We start from the raw sequence: 10,284 nt of genomic DNA, 5'->3' as shown, positions 1-10,284 counted from the left end.
CGCAAGGAACTCAACGGTATAACCAACGACGAGAACTGACCTTCCAAACTCCGGGTATTGCTAATAATGCGATTAGGATGAAGAACTTGCTTGCTTTCTCTCTTAAACAGTAATTTAGGTTTTGCAAAAGTGATTTAGAATAATGACGACAAAGCTTTTATACCTTAATCGCATAATTAACAAAACCCGAGAAAACTCCCCGTAAAACCCGGCTACTCGATCGAGTATCTAAGGTACTCGATCGAGTACCCCCTTACTCGATCGAGTACCCATGTTACTCGATCGAGTACCCAACAGGTCAGAAACTTTTATAGAACGCAACTCACCCTTACTCGACAGAGTAAGGCCTACTCGATAGAGTACCCAGAGACTTATAAATACGGAGTATTACATGTAGTTCATAAATTCAATCATCATGCTCAAATCAATCAAATTTAAACAAGATAAAATCAATTAAATCAATCAAACATGTTAAATTCGTCATGCGATAATCATAGAATAATTCTTATCGTAACAAAAGACAAATCCAACATACAAAGGCCATCCATCGGCACATCCATACTACTAATCCCGTTCTCCTTCATTTAAGGACAATAAAATACAATAAACATCGTTTATTAAAACAAATTAGTTGGTTTAGTTCTGTCCGAATATGAATACGGGGATATATAAATGAGAAAGGGAAACGACCGACCAATCTAGCAGCTTTCTTTCCCCAACTCAACTCAACGCAGGTATTCAAATTAGCACTTTAACTCATACTCATATCTATACTAATTATTTCATAATTAACAATTTATACGATAATAATACAATGTAATAAACATAATTAAAAGACGAAATTAAAAGGGATAAAGGAGAGGTTTTTATGCACCTTCAACCTACATGTATCGTTAACACCGTCTTGGGTCGTAATCGATCGTAGATTTTATCTCGAGGGGCCGTCGTTGACGAAGGAACAAAGCAACAACACGTTTTTTGTTAAATCTGGACAGCAACATTCAAACTGCAACTTCTCACTCGTTTCTCAATGAAAATTAGATTTGAAAGATGTTTTCAAAACGAGAAAGAAATTAGAACAGAGATCTTAAAACAAAACAAGCTCGTTATGAGGTATTGGTCACGAAAAACGAGCACAAACAGAACTGGACAGACAGGAAAAGCCGCGAAAACAGAGTGTATGACACTCTGTATTTCGAAGGGATTCGTGTGCTCTCAAGGTCAATTTGGCTCGTGAGTCTTTGTCTAAGGTGTATATTGATGTTATATGGTTAATTAGGAGCAAGAAACTCGAGTTTTAATGGAGGTTTGATGGTTGAACGAAGGGTTGAAAGGAGGACACACAAACTGATTCTCAGTTTTGTATGTCGAGGGTTTTGAGAGGCAACTAGGGTTCATTTATGGAGGTTGAGGCTTGTTAATGGCAGTAAGATATGTGGAGAGCTTCGAGGAGAAAAGTGACGGAGTTGGTGAAGGGCTTTCGAATGCTTTCGAAGGGGGTATTTATAGGGAAACGGGAATGGTTCTGTTTTGGATAGCTGCTGTCCCGCAGCTTTTTGGGGATTTTTTAGGGTTTGTATGAGGGTTTTTCTTGGTGGGAAAGGCATGGGAATATGGTAGGGATACTAGGGTATGGTTTAGGGTTAATGGGCACGGGTATAAGTGGTGTTGGGAGCAGGTTTTGGACTCGGGTTTGAGCTGAACGAAAACAGGGGTGCTGTGGGCTATTTCGTTTTGGGGCCTGTTTTGGATGGATTAGACACGGGTTTTGTGGAGGGGTTTCGTGGTGGATTTGGACCAAGTTCGAAGCAAAACAAACGGGCTACGTTGAACACGGGTTAGGGAAGGAGTCTGGCTGTGTTGGGGGGATGTTTGGGACGAGATTTGGGTGGGTTAAACAAGGGGTTTTGATGTGAATTTCGCGGAAGCGGGAGACTCGTGATTTTGACTCGACATTGTGGATTTTGTATTTTTTTAGCTTTTTGAAAATAAGGGGAAAAGAAAGGATATTTGTCGCGGCTAGACCTATAACCACGCCAATATTTGAATTATCCGATACTCGTCGAATAACTCGACTCAAACTAAGGAGCACGTCCCTCGTTTAAGCAAGGTTCGAAATACGCGTTTCGACCTCTTAAGCCAAAGTACTTGTGTAACGACACAAATAACCAAGACAAGATTTTAGAGAATTAACTCGATTTTTATAAAACAACATATGAAAAATAAAACAAACCAAAGGGGCCTTATATAGCCTCTCTACACGGTTCACCAAGAGGGCTTTAATGCCTTCTTTGACCCATAATTCCAAGGCTAATTTATTCTATCCTAGTTTTCTACAAATTTATTTAAAAGCTTATGGAAAATTAAAACTACAACAAAAACTATAAACTAATACAATTAACTAGGAAAGGATTAATGATGGTGCATTGATCTTTTCTTTTCTCCTTTTTCCCAAGCTTGACCGTGTGCCCAAGCTTCCCCTCCGTTTTTTTTTTTATTTTTTTTTCGCAGTTCGTGATACGGTATTTCTGGTAGAATTTTTATTTGAAGCTTCGCACCGTATTCACATCAGGTTTGGGGTAGGCTTTGGCTAATAATCGAACATGGGTTATGGGAGAGGAAGTTGGGTCGAAAGTGCATCGAAAATCGAGCCCAAATCAAGCATAAAACGAGCTCACAAATCGTGTGATTAAAACGAGTTTTCAACTTTGGAAATAGATTTTTCAAATCAAGTAATACATTAAAATAAATGATTTTTCAAATCAAATACACTCATAAAATGATTTTCCAAATCAAATATTAATTTTATTTTCAATAAAATAAACTTGAGAAAATAAATTCCAAATAAATGAATTAAAACCTTTAATTTAAACATCATTTAAATTAAATAAGAATTAGAACTTTTAAATTAAATATCATTAATAAAGCGCTTCATCGACGACGCCCATTCCATATCGTAGAACGAACTCCAAAAAAGGATAATGCCAACTAGCAAATACATGTTGTCCTATCATAATCAGGTGTTTTGACGGGTTTCTATTAATGCCAATATCGATAAATATGGGTATCTACAATATTATACAATGGCGGAAAAAAAAGTACAACAAAGGAAAAAAAGGAAACACAATAAAAAAATAAAAAAACCACAAAACCACAAAACCAAACAGCTAACTAAGTAAATTAATTAAACACCCTAACAGGAGTTTGACTAGGAGGTGGGTACTGAGGATAAACTTGATTATAAATCAAGCTTACTACATCGGCATCAAGACGGTGATCAAAATGAGGCACTTCTTCGTCTTCCCATGATTTCGGTACATTAATAAACCTGTACGAAATGAACCTTCTCATCATATGAGCATCCTCAGCGGTGGCAGCCCATAAGTAAGGCCCAGCGTGTACATAACGATCCTTTGGGTCGTCATCATAAAAGTCATTTTTGCCCCCTTTGATGGTCACGTGATGCATACCTTGCAGCGAGTTGTTTTTCTTGGTGAAAATCGTCAAGACCATCCCTTCGAAACTCGATCAGAGCATATCCAAGAAACCCACAACCAGAAATCCAAGCCGGGTGGATTGTCCTAATATTTGAAAACCCATTCTCAATGAGGATGTCCCTCAATGGGTTAAGAGACTTAGAAGCTAGCTTCCCAGCAGCATTGCGTATGACTGAGAGATTGTGAATGATGCACGTAATCGGGTTGATATAGCGGTTTACCGATTGCTGAGGAGGTGCGACTGCGGATGATGAAGACGATGACATTTTATTATGATATGTATGTATATGTATATTATTTAAAAAGTGAAGTAGAATGGTTAGTTATAATAAAGTGATTGTTATTGTTACTGCAAATGTGATGCTATTGATAGTATAATAAAGCTATAAATAATTTGATTAATTTCATCCATACGTTACATTCAAACTTCTATTAATTGTGCATGCATACATGAGGAGAATAATGGTCAAACAACCAATAATAATAGGGCATGCATTGGTAAAAGCACAAACTTTTCAGTTTTTACAGTGGATCTGTATTTACAACGGTTATAAGAAAAACCGTTGTTTATTGGTGTAATATGACAACGGATTTACAATAACCGTTGTTGATATATGAAATATAATAACGGCTTAACAAAGAACCGTTATCATTTTTTGTTATATACGGTCAAACAATCAATACTGCAACTTTGAATCAAAAAAAGTAAAAATTACAAGGCATGCATTAGTCAAATCACAAACATTAGAAAATCACAAATAATTAAACATTTTTTTTAAAACAGGTTCTGTCCAACCGTTGTTGATATATGTAATATGATAACGGCTTAACAAATAACCGTTATCATTTTGTGTTATACATATGGTCAAACACGCAATACTGCAACTTTGAATTAGAAAAAGTAAAAATTACAAGGCATGCATTAGTCAAATCAATATCGTTGTATTTTTAGTTATTGGACAACGGTTATTTGATAACTGTTTTGTTTTTCTAATTAGACAACGGTTTTTTGATAACCGTTGTGTTCTTACTCATTGGACAACGGTATTTTGGATAGTCGTTGTAAGCTTATATGTTTAACACGATAAAGTTGACCGATTCTTATTTAACCTGTACCGTTTCCACTTTCCAATTCTTAACTTGTTAAGTTTCCAATTTTTATCTTATTCTTATACCGGTTCCAATTCTTACTATCCTATTATATCATTTACAATACAACCCAAACTCATTATAAGTAGAATTATAATTTTCAAAATCTTAACTTGTACCGTTTGCACTTTCCAATTCTTAACTTGTTAAGTCTTCCATTAATTTTCCACATCGATTATGTCGTCAAGTTCAGCAACTTATAGTGGTTCATGTTATTCATCCGCTGATGATGATGATGATGATGATGATGATGATGATGATGATGATGATGATGATGATGATGATGATGATGATGATGAAGCATCATATGAACCTCTTGCAGGACCCTCATGTAGATTTATGTACGCTAAACCCTTTAAGTGCACCATTCACAATCTCCCGTATACAGACGATGGGTATGGAAAGGCTATACTCTCGTATAGCCTTGACTGGTTAATAGGTTTAATTCAGTTAGCCGGATTGAATTTGGTTCAAACTATCTACCCGGACAATGATGCGCATGATGGATTCGAGCGGTGCGCCCTCATCGAGTTTGGCGGGGATGAGGAGCGGGAATGCTTTCGTCAGGCTCACAAACTTGAGCGGGCATTCTATAACAATGACTCTTCGACACTCTGGTTTGATCACAATGATCAGCGGGTAGGCCCATATTTATGGGTTGCGAATGAATGTGACCGTCTCCTACTACTTCCGGTTCTGCACCGCCAAGGTCGCATTGCCGAGCAGGGGACAATGTCGTTGCAATAGGAAAAAGACTGTGTGGATTTGGCTGAAGGTGAAAGAGACATATATGGTGATATTGTCTCTGAATTCCAGAGGATGGGGTAACAAAAAACGTAACAAAAAACATAAATAATTAAACTTTAATTGAAACCACCACCATAATCCAAATACAACTTACAATGGCAGGTAATAATTAAAGACTTAATTACTAGAATCTGATGAAGTATTAGGATACTTATCATGAATTTCGGTATAGAGCAAGTCGTAGATCAGCCCTTTATTATCACCGAGAAGCGCAGGTGGAATGACCTCTTTCTCCCATGACATAGGCACGGTGGCAAGAATGTGATGCTTCCTGCAATGTTTTAGCAGATGATGATCAAGATGGGTCGCAACCCATATATAAGGGCCTTGTTGTTTATCATCCGAATATAAGTCCTCTTTCCCCGCATCTTAACCCGCAAATCTAGCCCCTAATTTTCTTGCGTGGTGAAAACTATCTTGGCAGTTGGCTTCGTCAAACACGATAAAAGCAAGCCTACAAAATCTTGCTTGTTTGTAGACACAGGGTACACTTTTTTTAACCGCGGTAAAACCGGAGTCATGAAGCAGTTGCGTCAACCACCCAAAATTAGGGTTAAATCCTTTCCATTCACACCATAATGAACCGGGAGATTATGGAGAATGCAAGTAAAAGGAAGTGCGTAACGAGAATGTAATTGTAGCTCCGATACACCAGCCATATTTTTTTTACAGAGAAAGTTAGAGAAAAATTAAAGAGTAAATGTTTGATAATTTAGAATTTGACCTAAAATATTATGAAGACATATTTATAGAATTATTTTGGTCAAAGTGAATATTATTGGTCAAATTGAATATTTATTAAAGTTCTGATAAAGTTTTGAATGTAGTAGTCAAACTGGAAAATCTAATCAAATACTGAGAACGGTTGAACTGAAAAACCGTTATTTCATAAAAGAAAATAATAACGGTTACAAAAAATCCGTAGCTATAACATAACAATGGGTAACAAAAACCGTTGCTGATGTTAATTTGGTAATGGTTTTCGAAATGCCGATTTCTTAAAGTGGTAACGGTTTTCTAACAATCGTTGATAAGAGTGATTCTATAACGAGTTTTTGGAAACCGTTAAACATTTTTTACTACGGTTTGTTAAGCGGCCGTTATCAAATTATAATAACAATGGTTTTCGAGGGAAACCGTTATTCCAATTAGCGCTGTCTAGGTTTCCGCCAATATTTGGAAAACGGTAATCTAAGTGTCGTTATTATATGCATTAAACCGTTGTGATACGCTCCTTATTGATTGTCAGATTTGGTGTAGTGCTATTAGGTTTTTACGCACCTTGCATTCTCCGATTAAATGCTCGGAGTCCTTCTATCTATTTCTAAACATACATTCGTGTACGTTATTATGGCCGATTCGGCTATTAGCGGCCACCTATTTGACGCTTAAAGTTCACATTCAATAGGAATGGATCTATTTATGTACATTGTAGTGACCCAATAAAGATGAATCCATTAGCATACTTCTGATTCAAAGAAATCGCCTTTTCTTCGGTGGGTAGGACAATTGATCGAGACGTGGATAATCAGACATTTAGTAACTATTTACTTGGTATTAATTTGCATCTTAGGTCATCGGACTTTCGTCAAATTTAGTTTCGGATCAATTGTTAAAATGTTTAAGCTCAACTTCTGTGTTTGTAAATATAGTTAGGTATATGTCCAAGTCTTATTTCACTTAATGCTCATGTTACGTGAACACCTGAATGGCGAGTATGAGGATTTGAACATCTAACTTTCATTCTTTCTTTATCTTCGTAGACCATGGTTTATGTTATACGAGTAGTATTTTCTTATATAATATTGGGCTTTAAAGACGACACTCTTCTCCTATTCATCAAGGATTTAAAGCATCGTTGAATTTGTTTCTTTGAGCAAGTTTTGTTTAATACTCCCTCCGATTTATGTTATTATGTTTTATTATTTTGCGAGGAGTATTTTAAACAACTGCAGCCTATATATTTATAATTTTAAATAGGCTAATCTAACCCTAAACCCTTTCCCGTCTTAAATTTAGGATACACGTCCCTCTCGTTTGATCTCATTAAGTAGCTAGATAGAAACTTTTAGTTTGCTAGATACAGTCTTTTACGTTGCTAGATACATACATTTAGCTAACTATATACACTCGTTTATGTTGCTAGATACATACCTTTAGCTAGCTAGCTAGCTAGATACACTCATTTAAGTTCATTTAAGTTGCAAGATACATACCTCTAACTAGCTAGATACACTCCTTTAAGCTGCTAGATACATACCTTTTGCTATCTACATACACTCCTGTAAACTACTAGATACATACCTTTACCTTACTAGATACACTCTTTTAAGTTACTAGATACAAACCTTTAGCTTGCTAGATCTAGATACATACCTTTAGCTTGCTAGATACACTCTTTCATAGTGTTCTTTTTTCCTTAAAAAGTCGAGACTTTTGAAATGAGATTTTAAGATATGAATGGTACGAGGAAAGTTTGTATTTCACGTGAAATTTTTACTAAGTTTACTGATTTTATGATTGAATTAGATTGAATTTTTAATCATATTGTGGAATCACAAATGCTTATGTGAGATAGTTATAAAGTGTAAACAACTTTAAAATGCAAACTTAAAGTAATCACTTTTACCCTTAATATAGGATTGCGTTTGGATCTATTTATAACTATATTAGTTTAAAATTGCTTAATACAAGACTAACTCATTGGCAATTAAAACATTCATGTTTATCGACATTTATGGTTCTATAAGATGATTAGTGTTAGTTGAGCTTGAGTAAAATATGGATTAAGGTACTGTTGCAAGAGTTGCTGGATAAGTGGATATTGCAAGAACAAAAACAAACTATGACTTAAGCTTTGAATCTCTTCATTTACGTAAGCTTTGAATCTCTTAATTTACGTTGAGTTTCGGTACCACAATACGTTTATCGTTACAAGACGGTTAGGGTCATTGTATTAAAATCCGAGATATTACAACTATATACTACGTACTACAAATAATTAAAGAATAACAAATAATTGGTGACAGACGAGACTAAAGTTCTCTAGGAGGTATTTGCGCATGCTTTAGGGAGGCCTTGAGGAAACCTTTGAACATCAGCATAATAGTTGTAAAAAAAATAGATATTAACCAACTTAACCCAAAATCCGCTAGAGTGTAACATCCGGAGTAACATTTTAGCGACATTATTATTGATCACCAGAAAGTCTCTACAAATAATTTGCATGAGAGTGACATACATTCTTCTCAATGTGTACCTGAAATAACTTGAAAATAAACCGATGCAACCTGTACATGACTCGAATGACACGTTATCACATTACAAGTCACTGATTTCACAGCCATAAAACATTAGTAGCTAAAAAAAAGCAAGATATAGATGGATGACCTTCACAGCTGTGGCCATCTCCACGGAAACCTTCCGGACATTTGCAGCCAGATAGTTCTTAGACCAGAAGAGAACGGAGAACTTTTTTGTTACAAAAACTTTCAAAAATGTTTTAAAACTAAAGATTGACCATTGAGATCAAACATAGTGATTTAAAATCTAATAATATATTATATGTAAGAAAGCATTGTAGAACTGAGCAAGTGGAAAACATCTTTCCATTCTTAGTTTCTGACCAACAACGAACCACCATTGTTCATGGAGTACCTTCTAGATCCATTTGCTGCACCACAATGAAGCCTAAAAATAATTTACAACAAAAATTGAATAAAACATATGAGACCTAGCCTTGTAACCAAGACGACATGCTCTATCGAGTCGAGTAGGACGAGTAACCCTCATAATGGAAGGTAATTGAGGATATTCCCAACCATAAACCCTAAAAATGAACCTCATCAGATCTGATTGTTACAATTTCAATTTCAAATTAAAATTAATCGATTAAATCACCATATTAAAATGTAATGATGATGGTAAGAAGAGAGAGAGAGAGAGAGAGAGAGAGAGAGAGAGAGAGAGAGAGAGAGAGAGAGAGAGAGAGAGAGAGAGAGAGAGAGAGGTTTACCCATTGTTCGTAGTTACTGCTCCGGGACAGCGATGGGATAAAAAGAGTTCAAATGGTATTCAACCAGATCTGCGTCGTCGCTCTTGATAAGGTGATGGCGGTGACGACGTCTAGCCGGAGCTCCGGTGGTCGCCAACGGAAGTATGTTGTATGGGTGAGTATGATTAAGAGTGAGATGGGTGATTAAAAGTGACAGGTATAATAAGTCAGCATATGTGGAGGTATAAGTTTGACTTTGTTTATTTACTTAGTCTGACCAATTTAAGTTAGTTCGTAAGTTCGTACGTGACCCCGCCCTATATATATATATATGTATGTATGTATGTATGTATGTATGTATGTATGTATGTATGTATGTATATATATATATATGTATGTATATATATATATATATATATAGAGAGAGAGAGAGAAGATCCAGGTGAAATCCTTTTATATTTTTGAGTCCCAGTGAATTAAACTTATGTATCACACACTATACACAAGAATATCACGATTTTTTTTAGTGTAACTCGTGAGTTCGAAACAATATCACGTAATATACGAAACAATATCATCAAGCCACACTAAACAATATCACGAAAAACACGCATTATAAACAGTAAAAAAGAAAGGCTGAGAATATTGAAAGTGCACAACTCTCCGTCGACGACAACCACCCATAACCCAACGGCACACCTTCACCACCGCTAGCACCACCACCATTGACTTAGTACCACACCACCACCCGCCAACCCGTCTCACGAACACGACCACCACCCTTCATTAACACACCCATCATCCAACCCTAAATCCGCCACACACAATCCCTACCAA

General features: G+C 36.1%; 1 long non-coding RNA gene across 1 annotated transcript; it reads right to left on the bottom strand.

Annotated features, from left to right (window-relative positions):
* Window positions 1-8,618: 8,618 nt before the first annotated feature.
* LOC141657426 (uncharacterized) lies at window positions 8,619-9,670 on the bottom strand. The gene is made up of 2 exons (XR_012548759.1): window positions 9,469-9,670; window positions 8,619-9,143 (listed from the first exon to the last, which is right to left on the bottom strand). It is a non-coding gene; the product is annotated as an uncharacterized LOC141657426 (long non-coding RNA).
* Between the last annotated feature and the right edge of the window lie 614 nt (window positions 9,671-10,284).

Source organism: Silene latifolia, chromosome 5 (genome assembly GCF_048544455.1).
Source record: "Silene latifolia isolate original U9 population chromosome 5, ASM4854445v1, whole genome shotgun sequence".
NCBI classification, from domain to species: Eukaryota; Viridiplantae; Streptophyta; class Magnoliopsida; order Caryophyllales; family Caryophyllaceae; genus Silene; species Silene latifolia.
Note: the sequence above shows the minus strand (reverse complement) of the source record. Positions and strands in the feature narration are given on the sequence as shown.